The 13580-nt window shown below is 47.6% G+C and overlaps 1 long non-coding RNA gene and 2 pseudogenes across 1 annotated transcript; all 3 read left to right on the top strand.

The window, feature by feature from the left end:
* Positions 1-1700: 1700 nt before the first annotated feature.
* Positions 1701-4704, top strand: LOC146300248 (cytochrome P450 1B1 pseudogene; annotated as a pseudogene).
* A 1198-nt stretch (positions 4705-5902) lies between these two features.
* LOC146300247 (cytochrome P450 1B1 pseudogene) lies at positions 5903-8401 on the top strand (annotated as a pseudogene).
* A 139-nt stretch (positions 8402-8540) lies between these two features.
* On the top strand, positions 8541-11606 carry LOC146300246 (uncharacterized). The gene is made up of 4 exons (XR_014732237.1): positions 8541-8801; positions 9382-9625; positions 11124-11248; positions 11429-11606. It is a non-coding gene; the product is annotated as an uncharacterized LOC146300246 (long non-coding RNA).
* Positions 11607-13580: the final 1974 nt, after the last annotated feature.

The raw sequence follows: 13580 nt of genomic DNA, 5'->3' as shown, positions 1-13580 counted from the left end.
TAGCTTACTGCCCTGCTTCAGAAACGGGTTAGTGCTTCAATTAGCGTCATTACCTCCCTGCAAAAATAAACTTCCCTGTTTGCGGGGAAACAAGAAACACACATTTCTTCTTTGGCAACGAAGGAAAAAAAAAATTGCCATGCAGGGGAACTAAAATTAGGCTTTGAACTGGAAGAATCAATGCCACGGTAATTTCCAGGATCAGTGCGCGCTCGTGTCTGAAACAGCATCTATCCACAAGACCGGGCGCATTACTTGACAAGGTGAAATGAATACTGTATTTCATACCTGCAGGCCAACACACTTATTACTCTCTGCATGTGTCGCTAACCTTACAAGCCTGGAACCCACTGGTCTTTATTTAGTATATTCAACACTATGTCTGAGAAATGGTTCAAGATCTCCATTTATTGTGTTTCAGGTGAGAAGTTTTCCTAGAGCTTTTGAGGACAGCAACCAAAGAGGGGAGTTTATATAAGTTTTATATTATATAAAGTTTCTGTTGGGTGCTGCACAGCTGCAGAGACAGTCTGCATTGTTAAGCTGTGAGGAACTCTATTGCATGAGACCAGCTAGAATGGGAATATTAATATTTTATAGCCAGTCTATGCTAGTAGTGTGCGTTAGGTCTGTTGTATAAGCACTCAAGTCTAATAAGAGCATGTACTGCTATTGTAACATTACATTTTTACGTTCTCATTTAAATTTGTTGAGGCCATTTTGTAATAAGTGTGTTGTTCTTCTAAATTTAAAAAAATGTTGTTAGCTACGAAATATTGGCTAACAGGTGAACAAGGAAATTGAATGCATTTAAAACCCTTTTAAAGCTATGTGATATAGTGTTTATCGGAATGAATTAAAGCCAAGCATATTCATGTGTGAAATGGTTAACTAACCTGACGAGTTTGACAATGAGGTAGGGGTCCGTGCGTGTGCACTCTGTTGGAGTTCGACACGCGCCATTCGCGAAGGTGATCTGTTTCATGCAAAACACAAGACATTTTATTTACAGTATATGATTTTGAAAATGGTTTTCAAACATTAATCTAAGCAGATGGAATTCACAGACAGATTTCCAAAGCACGCTACAAAAGAACACATGACAGAAATGTAAATATATATTCTACTAATGCCCTACTTGTCAACAGGTTATTTATTTAGTAAAGATATAAAGATAAACAAGTCTTCCTTATAAATGTGTTAAAACAGAAAACACTTTTTATTTATAAGTCTTCACAGACAGTGAAACTGTAGCCATATGATGTAGGGAAATTATAAGGATTTAAAAGTTCCCATCGTGGAAAATCATTCAAATGGTAAACACGCACGTGAGACAACCGTAGGCTATGCAATACGCTCTGATCTCGCCATAAGCGCTCTGGAGTTCTCAGGCACACTACCAAAACTATCACAACGTAAATTCTGGATTTTAAAGTCTCAAGTTTGTACTTAATGGCTCAAATGTTACTTTCGAACTTGTCACCAGTTGCTGCGTCTCATCCTCACAGGCTGCCGCAGCGCCTGCGCGTTCACGTCAACATCGCGCGCCTCAAGGTCCAGCAGCAGAAAGATAATTCAGCTGGTCTCCTTGGTTACAACAATGGGAGGAGTGTGAGTTATGCTGAGCCCTGCCCCCCAACTGCAAACATATAAGAAGCAGCAGTGAAGCTAAACCAGACACTAAAGTCTTAAATCTTGAAAAATATTGACTAAAGACAACAGCTTAGAAAACTATATTTCCACTCATCTGAGATTCTCTGCCTAGGAGTTCTAGAATCAGTCTACCACCATGATCTTAGAGGCAGTTATTGAATCAGAATAATATATATTTTTTGTTTTCACATGGATTCATTTCACTGCATCAAAGACAGAACTTTTTTACCAACATTAGCATTATACTGAAAATAAGATAATCGTACTTATTATTTTACACTAGTTTGAGCTTTTTAAGGAAGACCCGGTCAGTATGTCCCTGCTGGACCCAGCCTGGGGGGTGAAGAGCAGCAGCAGCATCAGGGAGTGGAGCGGACAGGTCCAGCCTGCTCTGGTGGCTACCCTGGTGTTCCTCTTCTGTCTGGAAGCGTGTCTGTGGGTCAGGAACCTGCGTCTGAAGAGAAGGCTGCCAGGACCCTTCGCCTGGCCGCTGGTGGGAAACGCCATGCAGCTGGGCCAGATGCCCCACATCACCTTCTCCAGACTGGCCAAGAAGTACGGCAACGTGTATCAGATAAGGCTGGGCTGCAACGACATCGTGGTCCTCAACGGAGACAAGGCAATCAGACAGGCCCTGGTCCAACACAGCACAGAGTTTGCAGGCAGACCCAACTTTATATCTTTTCAATCTGTGTCTGGTGGCAGGAGTTTGACCTTCACTAACTACAGCAAACAGTGGAAGATGCATCGACGGGTCGCTCAGTCAACACTCAGAGCGTTTTCCTCTGCAAACAGTCAGACCAAGAAAGCCTTCGAGCAGCACATCGTGGCAGAGGCCATGGATCTGGTGCAGGTGTTTCTGAGGATGAGTGCTGGTGGGAGGTACTGCGATCCCTCTCGTGAATTCACTGTAGCTGCCGCCAACGTCATCTGTGCCCTGTGCTTTGGTAAACGTTACGGACACGATGATCTGGAGTTTAGGACCCTGCTGGGGAGGCTGGACAAGTTTGGAGAGACGGTGGGAGCTGGCAGCCTGGTGGACGTCATGCCCTGGCTCCAGTCCTTCCCTAACCCCGTCCGCAGCATCTATCACAACTTCAAACACCTCAACGAGGTGTTTTTTGCCTTTGTGAAAAGCAAGGTGGTGCAGCACAGGGAGACGTTCGACCCCGAGGTGACGCGCGACATGAGCGATGCCATCATCAACATCATCGAGCACGGGGAGCACAGCGGCCTGACCGAGGACATTGTGGAGTCGATCATCACAGACCTCATCGGAGCAGGGCAAGACACCATGTCCACCTTTCTACAGTGGATCATGCTGCTTTTAATCAAGTACCCCGACATCCAAGCCAAACTGCAGGACCAGGTGGACAAGGTGGTGGGCAGAGACCGGCTACCCACCATAGATGACAGGAGCAGCCTGGCCTACCTGGACGCCTTCATCTACGAGACCATGCGCTACACCAGCTTCGTGCCTGTCACCATCCCTCACTCCACCACCTCGGACGTCACCATCGAAGGCCTGCATATCCCCAAAGACACCGTGGTGTTCATCAACCAGTGGTCCGTCAACCACGACCCTCTCAAGTGGAAGGACCCTCACATCTTCGACCCCTCACGCTTCCTGAACGACAACGGTGACCTCGACAAGGACCTGACCAGCGGTGTCATGATCTTCTCGGCAGGGAAGCGGAGATGTATCGGTGACCAAATAGCAAAGGTGGAAATCTTTTTGTTTTCGGCCATCCTGCTGCACCAGTGTAGCTTTGAGAGAAACCCGTCTGAACTCACGAGTCTGAACTGCTCGTATGGGCTCTCCCTCAAGCCCCTGAGATACACCATCTCAGCCCAGCTCAGGGGGAAGCTGCTGGGGCTAGTGTCCCCAGCGTGACCCCTCCCATCACCCCCAGAATCAGCCACAGCTACACTCTTCTCCCTCCACCAATGACATTTAACAGTAAGTTGTTCTTTTTGCAAACCTGCACTGAATGTTGTGATTGTATTTAATATTTAATGAATCCCTAAACACAGTCATGTGCATGTTACCATGTCGAAGCAGGGTTGAACAAAAAGCTAAGCAGAGTGATTGGTTTGAGAAGGAAACTTTTGAGGCCAAGGAGATGTTGAAGTAGAGCATTATCAAAATATGAACTTGATCAGCATTTTATAGAAAGTCAATTGCTAAATTTGTATGCATTATTTAGCATGGTCATGTGCAAAATTATATTTAGGAAATATCCCTCAAATAACAATGTAAACTAATACCACATTATACAGTATAAGGTTGTGAGTGTTTGTGAATGTTTAAGTTAGACTTGAGTTCTCAGTCCAGAAGACTTTCTGTTGCCTCTGTCGAGACAGTCATCACAATATTTTAACCTTGGTTACATAAAGCAGTTACAAAGTATCTTTATAGATATATTGCAGGTATGAAATCATTATAAAGTTGATGTAATCATTTCCACTATCTATTGTACTCACTGCATATGAGCACATGAACCAGGAATTGAAGGGTAAAGAGGCTGAAAGCTGAGGAACCTCTAAATAGGGATTGCGTCATGTATTTCAAACTCACCATCTGGATTTAAGGTGTGGGATATCTTGTGTGGGAGATGACCAAACCTAATCATGAAACTGATTTGCCAAATGCATGTTATGTTGTACAAACACTGCCAGCAGCAGCTAGCCTAAGGCTGCTATCCAAACTGTTTGTAAATACAGTAACACATCAAAATGGAACTGAGTTTCCCTGTCGTATGTTTTCATAACACTCTATTTGTTTACACAGCAAAGCTCTGAAAACTGCATGTTGTCTTTACCAGAAGATAATAACAGTGCAGGAGTTGATGAAGTCATGTTTTTAATTCTGTGCCTGTTTAAAGCCAAGAAACTCAACTATAGCATGTATGGAATGTTCAGGCATGGATTCATAACTGAAAATATCAAAATGTTTATCTTTGTTTTGTTTTACATTGTTGGAGAATAAGCTACATTTGAAATAAATAAAGAAACGAAATAAAGAGAAAAGTGAAGAGTTGGTCTCACTGAGCCTGTCTCCTGTGTGTCTCCATTCAACCTATAAACCATTACTCCACCCTTGACACTTTAAGTGTCAAGGACATTTGCTAAAGATGATGTTAAACATGAAAACACCAGCCCCCAGTAGGTTTGAGCATGCTTTCAGTCCAAGCTGTCACCAAGGACAACGGAGGCATGGGAGCTGAAATCACTGGTAATCAATGTTTTTTTGTACAGTTTTTGTTTTTTCTCCAGTACTAGTGTATTTGAAGTTTTGCTAGAGTTCTTCTCTAATACTGTTTAGCTGTAGCCACAGACCTAAAAGCTCAATTATGGAACTTACTGTATGAGGGAAAAGTCATTATGCCTTCAATAGCTGTGGATAAATATACACTTTTATGGAACATATAAAGTCTAGGTTCTGTTTGTACAGACCCAAGATCCATAACATTCATGGAACTATCTTTGATTCTATTCTTAGTGTTGTTTTGATGAGGAGAAAAAAAAACACGGCTTTAAAAGACTCTCTGAAATAAAAATAGTGTGATAAAAAATGTAGGATATAAAAATGATGCTAAAGATGTTTTATTAGATTTTTTGAGGGGTTCCTTCAGTCTCACATAAATCATGAAGTTCCTAAAGTATGTTACTTTAATGGACCTTTCAAGTGTAACTGAAATATAGTATGTTTCAGTCAGACTTCACATGGGATAATATTAATATAAATAAGCTGCCCCACTCTGCCCCCTCTGGTTCAAAGCTTTGGGCTGTCTGTGTGAGAGTTGACTGTCTCCTGTCCTGTGATATGACACTTCTACACATCCACTTACCGACACTTGATTTTGTCGTTGGCAGACTGGACTGCCTAGTATCAAGCACACACCTCCATGGACCTACTTCCTGTACCTGGTAGCACTCCTTGTCCGTTCATTTTCCACAGGAAAATTTGACAGTGAACATTTTTCACTGGACCCGCGCTCACTGCTTCTGAGCCGGAACAGTTGTCACATGCAGACCTGAGGAGAACACTGAGGAGAACACTGAGGGGAACACTGAGGAGAACACTGAGGGGAACACTGAGGAGAACACTGAGGAGGACAGAGTGTTCACAGCTCCACCACAGTGGGAGGGGAGAGATAGAGGGCTGGGAACCTGAGTTCCTGCTCCCTCCCACTCGGCAGATATATAAGGGAGGGTGTCAAGGCTGAAATGTGCATTTTCCTGAAGTGGTCATCTGTGGATGGACACAGCCCCACTGCTCAGCCCACCCAGACCAAGCCCTCGCAGAGCGGAGGACGGGGAGAGAGACACTGCAGAGTGGGAGGGGTGTTGAGGACTCGATCCATTTCACTCACATTTTTGGGTTAATATGTAAATATGTAATCTAGAATATTACATATTTCAAAGGTCAAAGGAGGCATTAAAATCATCCTGCTAAAAAGCTCACGTTTGGTCAAGGCCCCTCTCGGCGGAAACTGCGTGGTTGAACTTCAGGGAGAAGACCCGGTCAGTATGTCCCTGCTGGACCCAGCCTGGGGGGTGAAGAGCAGCAGCAGCATCAGGGAGTGGAGCGGACAGGTCCAGCCTGCTCTGGTGGCTACCCTGGTGTTCCTCTTCTGTCTGGAAGCGTGTCTGTGGGTCAGGAACCTGCGTCTGAAGAGAAGGCTGCCAGGACCCTTCGCCTGGCCGCTGGTGGGAAACGCCATGCAGCTGGGCCAGATGCCCCACATCACCTTCTCCAGACTGGCCAAGAAGTACGGCAACGTGTATCAGATAAGGCTGGGCTGCAACGACATCGTGGTCCTCAACGGAGACAAGGCAATCAGACAGGCCCTGGTCCAACACAGCACAGAGTTTGCAGGCAGACCCAACTTTATATCTTTTCAATCTGTGTCTGGTGGCAGGAGTTTGACCTTCACTAACTACAGCAAACAGTGGAAGATGCACAGGAAAATAGCTCAGTCTACTATAAGAGCTTTCTCCTCTGCCAACAGTCAGACTAAGAAGGCGTTCGAGAAGCACATTGTGGCAGAAGCAACTGAACTGGTGGAGGCCTTTCTGAAAGATACAGCTGAACACTCGTTTTTCAATCCTTCTCATGAGCTGACAGTGGCTGCGGCGAACGTCATCTGTGCGCTGTGCTTTGGTAAACGTTACGGACACGATGATCTGGAGTTTAGGACCCTGCTGGGGAGGGTGGACCAGTTTGGAGAGACGGTGGGAGCTGGCAGCCTGGTGGACGTCATGCCCTGGCTCCAGTCCTTCCCTAACCCCGTCCGCAGTGTTTACAAAAGCTTCAAAGACCTAAACAACGAGTACTTCACCTTTGTCAGAAGCAAGGTTGTGGAGCATCGGGAGTCCTTCGACCCCGAGGTGACCCGGGACATGAGCGACGCCATCATCGGAGTGATTGACAAGGCAGACAGAAACACAGGCCTGACAGAAGCCCACACCGAGGCGACTGTGTCTGATCTGATTGGTGCAGGCCTGGACACTGTCTCCACAGCGCTTCACTGGATGATACTGCTGTTGGTGAAGTACCCCGACATCCAAGCTAAACTGCAGGACCAGGTGGACAAGGTGGTGGGCAGAGACCGGCTACCCACCATGGATGACAGGAGCAGCTTAGCCTACCTGGACGCCTTCATCTACGAGACCATGCGCTACACCAGCTTCGTGCCTGTCACCATCCCTCACTCCACCACCTCGGACGTCACCATCGAAGGCCTGCATATCCCCAAAGACACCGTGGTGTTCATCAACCAGTGGTCCGTCAACCACGACCCTCTCAAGTGGAAGGACCCTCACATCTTCGACCCCTCACGCTTCCTGAACCAGAGTGAAGCCATAGACAAGGACCTGACCAGCGGTGTCATGATCTTCTCGGCAGGGAAGCGGAGATGTATCGGCGACCAGATTGCTAAAGTGGAGGTCTTTTTATTTTCGGCCATCTTGCTGCACCAGTGTAGCTTTCAGAAAGATCCTACTCAGGACTCATCTCTAGACTGTGTGTATGGGTTAACTCTGAAGCCCTTAAACTACAAGATCTCTGCTCAGCTCAGAGGACAGCTGCTGAACGGACCATAAAGGACTATGTTTAGTGTTTTTCCAAGATGCTGTAAGGTATAAACTTAAGGCAGGAACACAGTGAATAAACAGTCTTTGAGTCTTCATGAGATGAATTGATATTTTCTGGTAATCATATCTAGCAAAATGTAATGCGTGTTTGATTTCATTTGATCACATACACTTTAACTGCCTTGCAATCTGTACTCTGCATACCCTTAACTACACTCAGAAACAGCGGCATCAGCAATAGCATGCTACAGTATCTTAACAAAGTGCCTTTTGCAATCCATCAGAAGAAAACTTGCCATGTTTACATTGTATAGAGCAATTTCTCTAGATGTGAATGGAATTCTGTCTGTTTGGCAAAGAAAAAAAAATCTTTAAAGGATTTCTCCAAAAGTGTTATGTAAGTAATATAAAAATATATATTGCAATCTTTAATGTGGCAAACCAAAACCACAGAAATGAATGGTTGAGTTTCTATTGTTCTGTATGGAGGGATATTTAGTCTGTCTACTCCAAACTGACAAATAAACTGGTGTCCTTGAATGCATTTCATTGTTAGTTCTTTTAGTTTTGTTGATGAGGAGATATCATGTGTTAAGGTCAACATTGTAATAATAAAAACATAAAATAAATAAAAACTGTTTACATCCAATCCATCATTTCGTTTGTTTTATGAATAAAATAAATAAATACATTTATTATATGGCAACGACGGTACAAGCTTTCCATTCTGGCTAATGGGTAGTCATGCAAGACGCGTATTGCTCTCCTCAGCGGTCAATACGGCTCCGTATTGCCCTCTGACGTCATCTTCAAAATGAGCGACGAGTCACCTGCTGAGTTTTACTATCCAGATGATGCTGAAAAGATTTGTCATCGAGAGTGAGGATGAAGACTAGACTCTTTGAATCACTTGTGTCGTTATTTTGTGTTGAAATTAAAGCCATTTCAGCAGAACTATGTTGTCCGCTTTCTATCAAAAGTAATGAGTTGCTAAGCAACACATGAAACAGCGTGAGAAGACTTGATAGCTAGCTACAATTAGCCTACAGGTACCATTTATTTTCGTTCACAAAATGAAAAGAAGCTAAAAATGCCATATCATAAACTACTTACTAACCTCGACCGTTCGGTCATGCCGGGAAATATCGAACTGAGGCTGGATCGTATCGACTGACCCAGCGTTAGCGATAAGAGCGTCTGCTAAATGACTACTAGTAAATGTAGCGAGGTTGATACGGCAAAGCCGAGGCATGACCTCACTCTGGCATGACCTCACTCTCGGTTATTAAGTAGTTAGTAATGTCTTTGAATATACTGCATATCCTGTACTGGACTGTATAACATCTAACCTAAATGCCAAACCCTGAAATAAACATTCTGTTCTGAAAGACATTAGACATTTTATTCATTTAGCTTTTATCCACGGTGACAAACAGCACCACCCTGACAAACCATCCACAGATAGCAATGCCTATCTGTGTCTGCGCGTGCGGACAGTTTATCCGTCAGAAGTGTTGAGAACACAAACGTGGGAGGTCAAAGAGATAATAATAGATCATGATGTACCGTCTGTGTGTTGCTATGAAAGATTGATGGCTGGCTACACGCTAACACGTTCCCCTTCCCCAGCCCCCGACACCGTGGATCTGCTGGAGCGTGAGCAGCGACAGCCACAGGCGCGTACTTCATCCATATTTCAGCTGGGACACTGTGCGCTTGCCTGGCCCGGCATGATCCCTGGGCTCTCGGGTTCCACAGTCAAGATGCACCTCTTCTCACAGCAGCTCACAGGCTTAAAGAATCCTACTGTGAATGACCAGTGCCTGCTGCTCCACGCTCGTGCTGTGCTACAGTAGCTATGGGACTACAGTAGGTATGCTATGCTATGCTATGCTATGCTATGCTACAGTAGGCTGTGCTATGCTACAGTAGGCTGTGCTATGCTACAGTAGGCTATGCTATGCTACAGTAGGCTATGCTATGGGACTGTAGGCTATGCTGGGCTGCAATGTGCTGGTCCCAGAGCCCTGGGGAAGGTGAACTCTGAGGGATGCTGTGTTCATCTGGTTAAAACAGAGCTGCATCTGCTCCCTCCCTCTTTGTCTCTCTCACACACACAGACACTCTCTCTCCCTGCTCCAGGGGGAGCTCGTAAGGGGCTGGATGTGTGTGTAAGAGACAGAGAGATAGAGAGTTAGGGTTAGATAGAGAGTAGCCACGGTACGCCCCCCACTCCCCCGCTAACCTTCCCAGAACACCTCAGCAGTCCCTCAGCTGAAAGACTTCCTTTCACCCACACTCCCCCTCCATCTCCCCCTCCCTCTCCCTCCCTCCCTCTCCCCCCTCCCTCTCCCCCCTCCCTCTCCCCCTCCCTCTCCCCCTCCCTCTCCCTCTCCCCCTCCCTCTCCCCCCTCCCTCCCTCCCTCCCTCCCTCTCCCTCTCCCCCTCCCTCTCCCCCCTCCCTCTCCCCCTCCCTCTCCCCCTCCCCCTCCCCTCCCTCTCCCTCTCCCCTCCCTCTCCCCCTCCCTCTCCCCCTCCCTCTCCCCCCTGCCTCACCCTCTCCCCCTCCCCTCCCTCTCCCCCTCCCTCTCCCCCCTGCCTCACCCCCTCCCTCACCCCTCTCCCCCTCCCTCTCCCCCTGCCCCTCCCCCTCCCTCTCCCCCCTGCCTCACCCCCTCCCTCACCCCCCTCCCTCTCCCCCCTGCCTCACCCCCTCCCTCATCCATAGGCAGAGTTTTTCCTCTTCAAGACAGTTTTTCAAAAACACCTCCTGAATGCCATCTACCTGATCCCATCCACACTCCCACACCACAGACCAAGACAGACAGGGGCCAGGCTGAACCCTAACCCTGAAGGATGACCACAACTCTAAAATAAAGCAAGCATGTGCTGTCATCCAAAATATGTTAACTTTAACATTGCAGTTATGGAACAATTCCAAATTCTTCTCAAAAACAAAGTTATTTTCAGAAAACTAAATATGAAATTTTCGAACACACAAAGTATAAAATAAACTGCAATCTGGTTTTGACCCTAATCCCATACCAACCCTAACCCTACACTAACCATACCTAACCCTATACCAACACTAACCCTATACCAACACTAACCCTATACCAACACTAACCCTATACCAACACTAACCCTATACCAACACTAACCCTATACCAACACTAACATCGTCCAGACTGTTAGGCACTGGGCCCCAGCTTGAGCCTGATCCCAGAGCACACGTCACATGTCACACGTCAGTCTTCTCTCAAAACGGAGAAGCAGGTACTACGACTTCAACCTGACTGAGACAAAAGATCCACAGCAGCTATTGAAACATACTAGTTCCATAACAGACTCCTGTCCTGTACTTCCCTCAGGATCGATCCTTCTACTCAGGCTGCGCTACATTTCCCACATCCAGACGGATTACCTTCATGACTCTGTGTTCGACAGTGTCCCTGAGTAACTTCTGCTCTGACTGGAGCGAGTGCTGATTCACACAGTAAGTCAGGCAGCCCCCCCCGGAGACCATAAATTAGCGTAGTGTTGGAGACAGCAGCGCCAACAAGTCTCACAGGACTGGAACTGCTCTCTCTGGCTCCACTCCCTGGAACAGTCTTTGAAAAGCTGACATATCTGTGAGGTTTTCAAAGGGAGGAAATAAACTGTGTTCTTTTTGCAGAACACAATATACTGTCTGTGTGAGACATGAAGACAGACAAGCAGAAGAAAGGCTTCTTAGGATCACCACAGATCACTGAACTTGAATAAAAGGTTCTTTAGCTTTCCTGGTGTGACAGAGCAGGAGGAAATACAGATGCTTCCACATCAGCTTGTTTTAAGTCTTTTGAATCATCAACCCTTCAAACTGAAGAATGTCCGGAACAACAAGCCTCACAGAAAACCTGAGAACCGAACCTAGAATATAAGAACTGCACATCCTCACACTTCTGAAGATCTTAGTTCACTCTGAACTGTTTCACAGAGACAGATTGAAACGTTGAACTTGCACGCTTATACTTTGTGTATATGTGTATCAAACAGCACATTTAAAAAAAATGTGCTGGCCTGGTGTTGAGGTCTGTTTCAGCCGGGCCCCCGCCCAGGGAGCCGGTGAACCACTGCCTGCCTGCCTGCCTGCCTGCCTGCCTGCCTGCCTGCCTGCCTGCCTGTCTGCCTGCCTGTCTGCCTGGCAGAAATGTTTCTACCTGTGTTCTGTGCGTGTGCTATAATCAGACCTGCCCAGCAAACACAGCATGTTCCATGCCTCTGGGACCTGCGCTGCCCCCAGTACTGAGGACAGAGAGAGAGAGAGAGAGAGAGAGAGAGAGAGAGAGAGGCCAGGGGCCATCTGGGGACAGGGAGAGAGAGAGAGAGGCCAGGGGCCATCTGGGGACAGGGAGAGAGAGAGAGAGGCCAGGGGCCATCTGGGGACAGGGAGAGAGAGAGAGAGAGAGGCCAGGGGCCATCTGGGGACAGGGAGAGAGAGAGAGAGAGAGAGAGAGAGAGAGAGAGGCCAGGGGCCATCTGGGGACAGGGAGAGAGAGAGAGAGAGAGAGAGGCCAGGGGCCATCTGGGGACAGGGAGAGAGAGAGAGAGGCCAGGGGCCATCTGGGGACAGGGAGAGAGAGAGAGAGAGAGAGAGGCCAGGGGCCATCTGGGGACAGGGAGGACCCAGAGGTAGGGATCTGGGAGAATAACAGCCAGGGATGAGAGGTGCTTATAGCCTCGCTCGCTCAGCTAACACGCCTCCGGATCCTCAGCAGCCTCTGTGTCCTCAGCCTGGTGGAGTTAGGGGTCTCAGAGAGGGCGGAGTTAGGGGTCTCAGAGAGGGCGGAGTTAGGGGTCTCAGAGAGGGCGGAGTTAGGGGTCTCAGAGAGGGCGGAGTTAGGGGTCTCAGAGAGGGCGGAGTTAGGGGTCTCAGAGAGGGCGGAGTTAGGGGTCTCAGAGAGGGCGGAGTTAGGGGTCTCAGAGAGGGCGGAGTTAGGGGTCTCAGAGAGGGCGGAGTTAGGGGTCTCAGAGAGGGCGGAGTTAGGGGTCTCAGAGAGGGCAGAGAACACGAGGCCAGGACCTGGTGGGTTCCTCCAGCTCATCACAGCCTCTGTACCAAGGAGGCAGGAACTGTGTTTTAGGATCAAATCATGAAATACAGTAAAGATTCAGACTACTTTTAAGTTACAAACAGGTTGACAGTCAAATTATGTATAATTGAGGGATTTCTTTTTGCGGTGGGGGGGTATGGCGTGCACGACTTGGGGCAAGTTCATGCCAAAGCAGTCGTCGATGACAACAAGCACCCGTTACGGAATGAAGCCTCATTGCTGAGTGATCTCATTGCGTTAGATAAGACTGAACACAGAAATCCTCCTGCCTGCTCTGCTCTGCACAGACGCTCCGCAGGGAAGCTGTTCTGAGACCACCAGCTGACTGGAGAAAAAGTTGACATGAAGAACCTTGACAGGAAACGTGTCCAGGGGGGTCACACGATGGTACTGGTGTGTCTGAGGTGTGGATGTCGGAGGCCAGGGTTTAAGGTCGGAGAACACAAAGTTAACACTCAGCAAACAGAACTGTGGACCTGAGGACTGTACGGCCTCATCTAGAGGCCGAGGACTGTACGGCCTCATCTAGAGGCCGAGGACTGTACGGCCTCATCTAGAGGCCGAGGACAAGCAGCGGAGTCAGTTAGAGAACACATGGAGCCGCTCTCCAACGGTTCAGCTCAAAGCGTGGAACTCGTTTAGCAAATCGTGCGGATGTCAGACCTGGGTTCAGGTTCACAGGTGGCTGTTTGGATCCTGTCCCTAGTGTAGAGGCTCCAGACGCCCGGGGGT

Source organism: Hypomesus nipponensis, chromosome 3 (genome assembly GCF_054491055.1).
Source record: "Hypomesus nipponensis isolate SF chromosome 3, ASM5449105v1, whole genome shotgun sequence".
In the NCBI taxonomy this organism is placed as follows: domain Eukaryota; kingdom Metazoa; phylum Chordata; class Actinopteri; order Osmeriformes; family Osmeridae; genus Hypomesus; species Hypomesus nipponensis.
Note: the sequence above shows the minus strand (reverse complement) of the source record. Positions and strands in the feature narration are given on the sequence as shown.